The 8563-nt window shown below is 36.3% G+C and overlaps 1 pseudogene; it reads left to right on the forward strand.

Annotated features, from left to right (window-relative positions):
• The first annotated feature begins 5900 nt into the window (after window positions 1–5900).
• Window positions 5901–6149, forward strand: LOC112822121 (cytochrome c oxidase subunit NDUFA4 pseudogene; annotated as a pseudogene).
• The last annotated feature ends 2414 nt before the right edge of the window (window positions 6150–8563 follow it).

Raw genomic sequence — 8563 nt, forward strand, 5'->3', positions numbered from 1 at the left:
ATCTGACTCAAGGATTTATTTCTTCCAGGGACCTGGAGCACGTGTCTTTGGGCCCCTTCATACTTTGTTTCCTGTGGGTAGAGTCACTGTCTCAGACCTGTCATGTGGCCAGTCTCAAATAATTAGCCAGGTTCAATTTTTGTAATAATCAAGCCAAGAATAATGACATGATAATGGGGATTTAGCAGCAACATAAATTATCTTAGATTTAACAAATCACATTAGGAACACATTAAAGAAAGAAATGCTGTTCCACTTTTGGAGTGACTTCATTATGTGGCAAAAAAGGAACTGAAATGAATATGGGCTCTGTAACTTCTAGAATTAAGGGAAGTGCACTTAGATATGGGCATAACTTTGGTGAGGTAAAATCTCTGTAAACTAATAACATTTAACTCATTTCTTTAGATGAACATCTCTAAATAGAGCTATACAATGATAAGTACCTACTGGCTTATATGCCTGTAGTTCCTCATAGTCATCTGAAACGAGCCTGTGGTTAATAGTTTGCAGCTAATATAATTATTATTTTTTCCACTACAGGCAAGGCATAGTTCCTTCAGGACTTTGGAAATGCCCTTTCTGACTTCTCTCAGGGAGGTAAAATGATTGCTTTATCAATTCCATGTCCATAGGAACTGTATTCTTTTATTAGATCAAATAACACTTTCTATGGATCAACTTGTCTCAGTCTTCACTTATCTTAAGAGAAAGGAGTTATAAAGACCACAGTAGAGATTTCTCACTTGGTTTGCTGGTAAAGGATGGATGTTGAAAGAGAATAAAATCATGACTCACACAAATATAGAATTAATACATGTCAAACGTTTTATTTCACTCATTAACTAATGAAGGAACTGGAAAAGATGTTAAAACTAATCAGTACAAAGGAGAGTCTAAAGAGCCACCTAATATATAAGCTCATCAGAAAGGCTGATTTAAATTTGTTTAATAGAAGCAAAGCTGACTTCAACAGTGGAGAGGGAAGTCGATTGAAACTCCACTGGACAGAATTTATTTGCGTGACTGTAACCAAGAATTCTTTGGATTACTATGTTTTCTGCCAGTTAATGTCTGTCTTTACAGAATTATAAAATATCTAAAAACAATGAGAGGCACAAACTCCATAAAATTAACCCTTAGTGTGTTCTAAACAATGTATTGTTTTCATTGGATACCCTTTAATCTTTTGGTCCATTTCCTTAGCTTTCACAGTTTTTTCCTACAGAGTGCTTTCTTCTTTTGACATTAAACCTTTTGATGGTCTCTGAGGAGATGATACTCCAATTTATGTTTCAAAATGGCTTTTATGATCTCTGCTTAAGCCCACCCTTCCTTTTCCCCAACTTCTGCTTAGGCTACTCAGTCATTAATGTGTACTAGAGATCATATCTTAAAATTGGAAAATGATCCTGAAGAGCACCTGAAAATGATCACATCTGGCTCATTTGGTGAAGTTTTTGTGTGAATGGAATAAGAATGGAATGGGAGGAGGGAAGTTTTAGACATGTTAAAATGCATTTTAAAAAAAGTGAATTTGAGGTCTTTTTGCTTAGCATGTTTGTTATTTTTTATAGTAGTTAAATTATAGCAGGAGGTTTATCAATTATATATTGTGAAACATTAACGCAGTTTGAAGGCCACATGATCCAAACTTCTAAACAATTTTTTTTTTTAAGAGAGAGAGAGCAGGAGAGCAGGGGTGGGGAGGGGCAAAGGGAGAGGAGGATCTTAAGCAGGCTCCACGCCCAGTGTGGAGCCTGATGTGGGGCTTGATCTCACGTCCCTGAGATCATGACCTGAGTGGAAATCAAGAGTCGGACACTTAACCAACTGAGCCACCCAGGCGCCCCTAACCAATTTTATTATTACTTCCCTAATGAGTTAATTCTTTTACTCACTAGATCATAAACTTTGCAAGGATAGCAACTCTATCAGTTTTTGTTCACTATTGTCTCGCTAAAGCCTTGCACAGTATCTGAGGCATAGTATATATGTATATATGTTTATCCAATGAAATTTTAAGAATAATTTTTTAACCACCTGCTCTTTGTCTGATATTGTGCTAGGTGCTGTGAATTAAAAGTAAGTTACAGTACAATTCTTATTTTCATGATCTTTTCCCCAAAGGAATTGTCCCTGGTGAGAGAATTTCAGGCAATATGGCAGAATGACAGAAGAATAATTTGAGTTGGTCCCCAAATATTTTTAGTGAGATCTGCTCATGCAACATGCTTGATGTCACCAGGAGGTGGCTGAGATATATAACAATCATTGGCTTTTGTAGCTGTTCTTCTTCAGGATTTCCCAGCAACACTTTACCACATTTCTGATTCTGATCAGTGGCTCCTTTCTAATAACAGCCTGAGAAAACCACCAACACTAGAAAGTATTATGTGCCAGAAACCAGGTTAAGTACTGTGTAATTGTTATCTCATCTAATCCTTATAACCATCCTATGGAGTAAGTGATAGGCTAAGGATCACGACTGCAATAATACAGCTAGTGGATGGCAGAATTAAGACAGGACTTGAGATTTACCTGAATTCAAAAGCTGTAACCTTTGCCACTAATCTGTGTAGGAACTGACATGATTAGAATAGGGTTGAGTTGGTATTGAGTGTGTGTGTGTGTGTGTGTGTGTGTGTGTGTGTGTGTATGTGTGAGGAGCAGGGTAAGGTTTTCCCCATATCATTGCAAAATCAAGAAAAAATGTACATTATTCATTTGTGCTCAGCTTTAGACTTCTTACCATCCAGGATTCTGTTCAATGAAAAATTGCATAGTGACTCTGACAATTGAATCAATACTTCTATTAACTGTAACATGCAATTTGAAGGTTCAGGAGGTGATTGGATTATGTTTTGTAGAGTTATTATCCTTCGTTGGTGGAGTCTGTTCTGCTGTAGAGGTACCAAGGAGTTTTTGAAATGTGTCTTTACTGCAGAGAGGTCATTTAGTCTTTCATACAATGGCTCTTTGGCCGTTTCACCCACCCCTGGCCCGAAGAGTTCAGAAATAGGTGCCATGTGCCCATGATCAATCCTTAAAACCTTTGTATTTGCAGGACAGCTTGGCATTTTTCTTGTCACCTTTCATAATTTCCAATACCCCTAACATTTGATTTATTTTTTCGCAGAATGTTCTCCTAAAATGTCTACATTTCTATTTTCTTTAGTTTTGCTTCCAATTTTGAACTCAGTGTACTTTTCTGAAGTCATTTCCCTCTTTCTAATTAACCTGATTCTATTACACACACATTCCCTATTCTTAGCTTCATTGTATCATCTACATAAATTACTAAAGTTATTTCAGCTTTATCTCAGAACTCCTTTAACACCTACTCTTCAGAGTTCTTGGTTTCTTGCCATTATCCCTGATTAGTCTCACATCTTTTTTCTAGTAATGACCTGGCAAGAAAATAATTTTTTTTAATGTTACTTTCATTTAATTTAATTCTTTTTATCAAGGGGCCAATTTGCTCAGATCACAATGCCACTCTGAATTCTTTTGATTGTCTCTTTCTAATATCCCACTAATGTGAACTGAAAGTAAAAAAAAAAAAAATGAATGTATAAGAAATGAGGATAAATGCTATTAAAGATTTATGTATTTATTTAATTAAAACATATAGTTCACCCAGTTTTGTTCGTCTAAGTTCTAAAAGGTAACTTTTGGGTAAAAAATAATTACACAAACAGTATATTACAGCAAAACAATTATTTTCAAGAGTTTAATTTTCAATTTTTATTTGATCTATGATTAATACAATATTTTATGTATGTATGTTTTATTTATTGTAACTTTTCATTGAAACATTTGTAAGGGAAGTGTAGCATCATTAACTCTCATGTAGCCATCACTCAGTTTCAACCGTTTTGAACTCATGACCAATCAATCTGGTTCTATCTACACACCCAACCACTTCCTCCTTCCCTCTGGAGTGTTTTTAAACAGATTCAGACCATCATATAATTTTATAATACTATTTCAATATGTATTCCTAAAGCTCTCCTCTGGAAGAAAAGCAGTGTAATACCATAACCAGTTTTGAACTCTAAAGGACAGATAGTAGACTCAACTGTATCCAGCTGTGTTCTCATTTCTACTCTCTTACCCGAGTTCTTAGCAAGCACGTCTAATTTTTCTATTGCAAATCCAAGACCAGCAATACTATTTAAGGCAGGAAGAAACAACATAATTTATTATTAGCTGTTCCCTAAATAAGTAAATAAATACATACATATATACAACAGATATATGGTTATATTTGTAATATATATAATGCTTATATAACCTATATGTCATTATTAAGATATGTGTTATTATTATTTACATTTTTTTTATAAATAAGGAAATGAAACCCATGATGTTGAGAAAGACTCTATGTCACTCATTTAGTAAGTGACAGAATGGGGAGACAAACTCAGGTCAGCCTTTTCACCCTGCTCTGCTACTACTTCACAAGATTAGGAATGGGCTTCTAATGCGAAGCTTTGAGAGCAAGTTACTTTGGGCTGTGATCATACAATAACTGCTTATAACTGCTTCCTGGATAGATTTTCCTAGTTCTGGTTCTCTTGTTACCCAACTTACTGCCTGGGTTCCTCTTCTCTCTGCCAGTCAATTTCTGTCCTTACCTGATCCACTGGAACCTCCACCATCTTCATGATCTCTGTACATTTGGCAGGGTCTGAGCTGTGGCTTACTCAGCTGCCTGGTCCAGCCCCAGGACCCTACCCTTAAATTTCATTTTGTTAACTCTTTTGGCCTGATCTAATCACCTTGGCTGAATTGGCCAAAAGTTTCACATTGGCTTTATTAAGAGCTATGTGGAAATTTTATTTATAAATGTAGAATGGACATACTCTGAGAATGGATGCTTACATGAGGAAAAAAATCCATCGTATTTTCTTAGCTTGGGGATTTTTAGTTGGTTTCCATTTCAGTGAGAAGGTAGGGAATTGGCAGATGGAAGGGAGAAAATAGAAAACTTAGAGTAGATTTCAGTGGAGGAAAACAATAGTTTTATCATTCATTTATCTGCATCTCCTTATCTATATAATTTTATAGCTTTATTTTTTTTTACATATTTTATGGAGGAATTAAAGACATTTGCAATAAGAATATAAATAAAATAAATGTTAGTGCAGAAATAAAAAAGACAAGTCCAGAGAAAACATAAAAGTAGACAGACAAGTCAAGAGAAAAAAGAACACACATATGCAAGTAATAATGATTTATCAGGTTATTGTAAATTACATTTAAATTTAGCTCTCAGGTTTCTTGAAATAAATTTGGAAAGATATAGTCAGTGACACAGTTTTTGTTATCAGTGAAGATATTTGTCATTTGCTTAGGGAGTCATGCTTCTCCCAGCAGTAAGTTAGAAAATATGTTTTTCACTTTGTTTTTTATGTGGGGAGAGCTGAGTGATTTGGTGGATAGTGCCCAAAACAATATTTTAATAAAAATAAGGATAAAATAAAATAGCTATTTCCTTTAACTCTAAGATGAATGTTGACCTCATGAGATTATTTAGTGAACAATTAAGGCAATAAATATGTTGAAATTTGTATCACTTGATGTAGCATAGAAATTAAGATATGCAAAGATGATAAAACATTTTATCTCCTTCAAATAAATATCACTTCCTTTAAACAAACTTTCAAGGATAAAGGTAATCACTTTGTTTAACAAAACTTTCAAGGACATGGATAATTTGGGATTGTTGTATTGTCTAATGAGGGCTTGGAATGCTTGTGTCTGGTGTTATTATTTGAGGGTGCATGTACTTACCTTAGAAAGCTGATAAGTGCTCAGTGTATGGATTGCCTAGTGCAGGGCCTTGCAGATTTGGATTTCTGTCTTCTCCTGGCCTGGAGGCCTCTGCCACAACCATGTTATGCCAGATCCTTTGTCAGAACAAGAAGCATCCAGGTTTGATCCCCCTTTTCATATTTATTGGGGCAGGAGGTAGTGGAGCAGTGTTGTATGGCTTGTGCCTGGCATTGTTCAATCTAGATGTCAGTTGGGATAGGAAGAATAATCCAGAACCCTGGAACAAACTGGGTTCCAGTGATCAATACAGGTTCTACTCAGTGAATGTAGATTACAGCCAACTGAAGAAAGAAGGTCCAGACTTCTAAATGAAATGTTTCACTATAAAGTTGCTTAGAATGAAGGCCTTCCAGAAGCCATCTGCACGATTTTCCACTTATCCAGGAAATATTTCCTCTCTAAATGCATGAAATCATGTTGGTGTATTGTTGTTGGGGTTTACTCTGATTAATATCTGAAACTTGAAGAAAAAAAAGGAAATCTGATAAGCAAGTTGGTATTCTTTAAATAAAACTAAATAATCTGGTTAGATGTCCAAAAAGTTGTTGGATTTTTTTAAGGGAAGAGGGTGAGGCAGTCTGGAATCAGACAGAGTAAGCTGCTAACAATGGTTACCATTGGTAAGAGAGTTGGAAGCATTTGTCTATTGTTTGAATTTTCGATGTTGCTATCCAGATGGTGGGATTGTGTTCACTTCTATTTCTTTGTTTTTATATAGTTAAAAACCTAGTGAATGCTAAAATGAATGAATCAATAAATTACATTAAATTAAATTAGATTAAATAATGAAGATATTCAGGACACTTATTTGGATGGATACTTACCATTGTCAATAGTAGATGTGCTGCATAGTCATCTACGTAGGGGAGAAAAATCAAAACTGAACATAGCATTTATAAAAGTTTTACCCTGCAAAAGGTAGTATTAACTACCTTAACTATAAACAATTATATTTTAAAGACATTGTCTCTGAAAAAAGTTCATTTCAGTTTACCACACTGATTACATGTTTACTACGCACTGGGGGCACAAGAGAAAATATTATAGTCCGTTTTAAGATTTCCTGCAGGGCTTTCATCCGTCTTTCAGAGTATGAGAATGGCCTCCATTCATGCCCTGGAGCATACCACCTACGGGCCATCAAGCCCTGAGACCTCAAATAGCTTCCTGGAAGCCTCCTAGTCAGCTGCCACTTGCCCTAATCTAAACTGAAGGCATTGCTCTTCCATCATGCTGTCTGTTACAATTTTTTCCTGCACTGCTCCCTTTGCTCTGCACTTTCCACAGTCTCTGGAAACTTTGAACATTGCTTTTTACCTCTTGCCTTAAGTAAGTTAATTCCTCCAATGATAGGGCTCTCCCTTTTGCCCTGTCAAGGGAGAGACCAATCCTACTTTTTGGATCAACTTCCCTCTCAGAGGTCTGAGGCTCCCTCTAACTTTGAACTTACAGGTAATGATTTTTTTTTCTTTCTTGGAAAAAATATAATTTATAATGGTTCTGTTAATTGTTTTTAATAAGCTATGAAAATATTTGTGTGTACCATTCCCTGAATGATATATTTTATATCCTGGCAAAGAATGAAATAGATGTTTTCAAAGTTCCTGCAAGAATTTTTTAGCCCCAAATTGTTCTAGTTGGCCATTTAATGTGGGACCTGACCAATGAACCCAAGCGGAATGAAGCAGGGAGTTGTGATTCTCCTCACTATACTCAACAACTAATGCCCTGGGAAAGGAAAGGGCTAAAACAGCCCTTAAAGCTGAAGGAACTGATCCTCAGTGTCACACTCCATAAAGTGTTGGGTGGGAGAAAGATCTGAATCTGCTCAGACAGTTGAAAAGAAAAAAAAAAAATAGGAAAAAAATCTGACCAAGTGCTAAAATCAAGGTGACTAATGTGAGACAGTAACAAAAGGGTACATCACTTGTGAATACATTTAGCTTCAAATAATTGAAAATCGACCTAAAAGGCCTACATCAGTAGGTGTTTATTCTTCTGATAAAACAAAACATCCAGAGGTGGATTTTTCTGGTATTGGTTTAGTTGTTCCAGTTATTATCAGAGACCAGTGTTTTCTCCTCTTCTGCTCTGCCATCTGATTCTGCTGATCCTTCTGTACTTGCTAGCCTCTTGACCACAAGATGGCCACTGTATGTGCCAGGTATTATGCCCATCTTGACACAAGAAGGAGAAGAACAGCCAATGACATCTATCCCCTCTCACCACGAAAGCAGAAATTTATCAGATTTCTCAAGGAAACTTTTATTTATGCCTCATTGCCTTCAGCTGTATCCTGTGTGCACCTTTAAATGCAATAGAAGCTGGAGATCAGGGAGCACTCATTGTCTCCCCTGGGCTTGGGCACCTGATCACATTAAAGAGGAATCAAGTGAAGGGCTAACCAAGGGGGGGGGGTGTAGGGGGTGGAATTAGGAGCGGGCAACCATGAAGGATAATGGAATAACTGACTGGTCTCTGGGCCTCTTGGAGTCCTATAATGCCTGCCTTCACTGCTTATTTTCAAAGATTCTAAATTAGGCTCAGACTAGAGTATGGGGTCACCATTGGTTTTTATTACATATGCCTAAGATTATTTAACAATGACAGTTTTAGAAATGTATAGAAAGCAAATCCTTTATTCAAATAAACTCTCTTGTGTTGAACTGTGGGGCTCCTTGTCCTGGGAATTGTGTAGAAAGTTGATGTGAGGTGTTAGAGA

This window comes from Callorhinus ursinus, unplaced genomic scaffold (genome assembly GCF_003265705.2).
Source record: "Callorhinus ursinus isolate GAN/ISIS: 27379988/994484 unplaced genomic scaffold, GSC_fseal_2.0 scaffold1, whole genome shotgun sequence".
Classification (NCBI taxonomy): domain Eukaryota; kingdom Metazoa; phylum Chordata; class Mammalia; order Carnivora; family Otariidae; genus Callorhinus; species Callorhinus ursinus.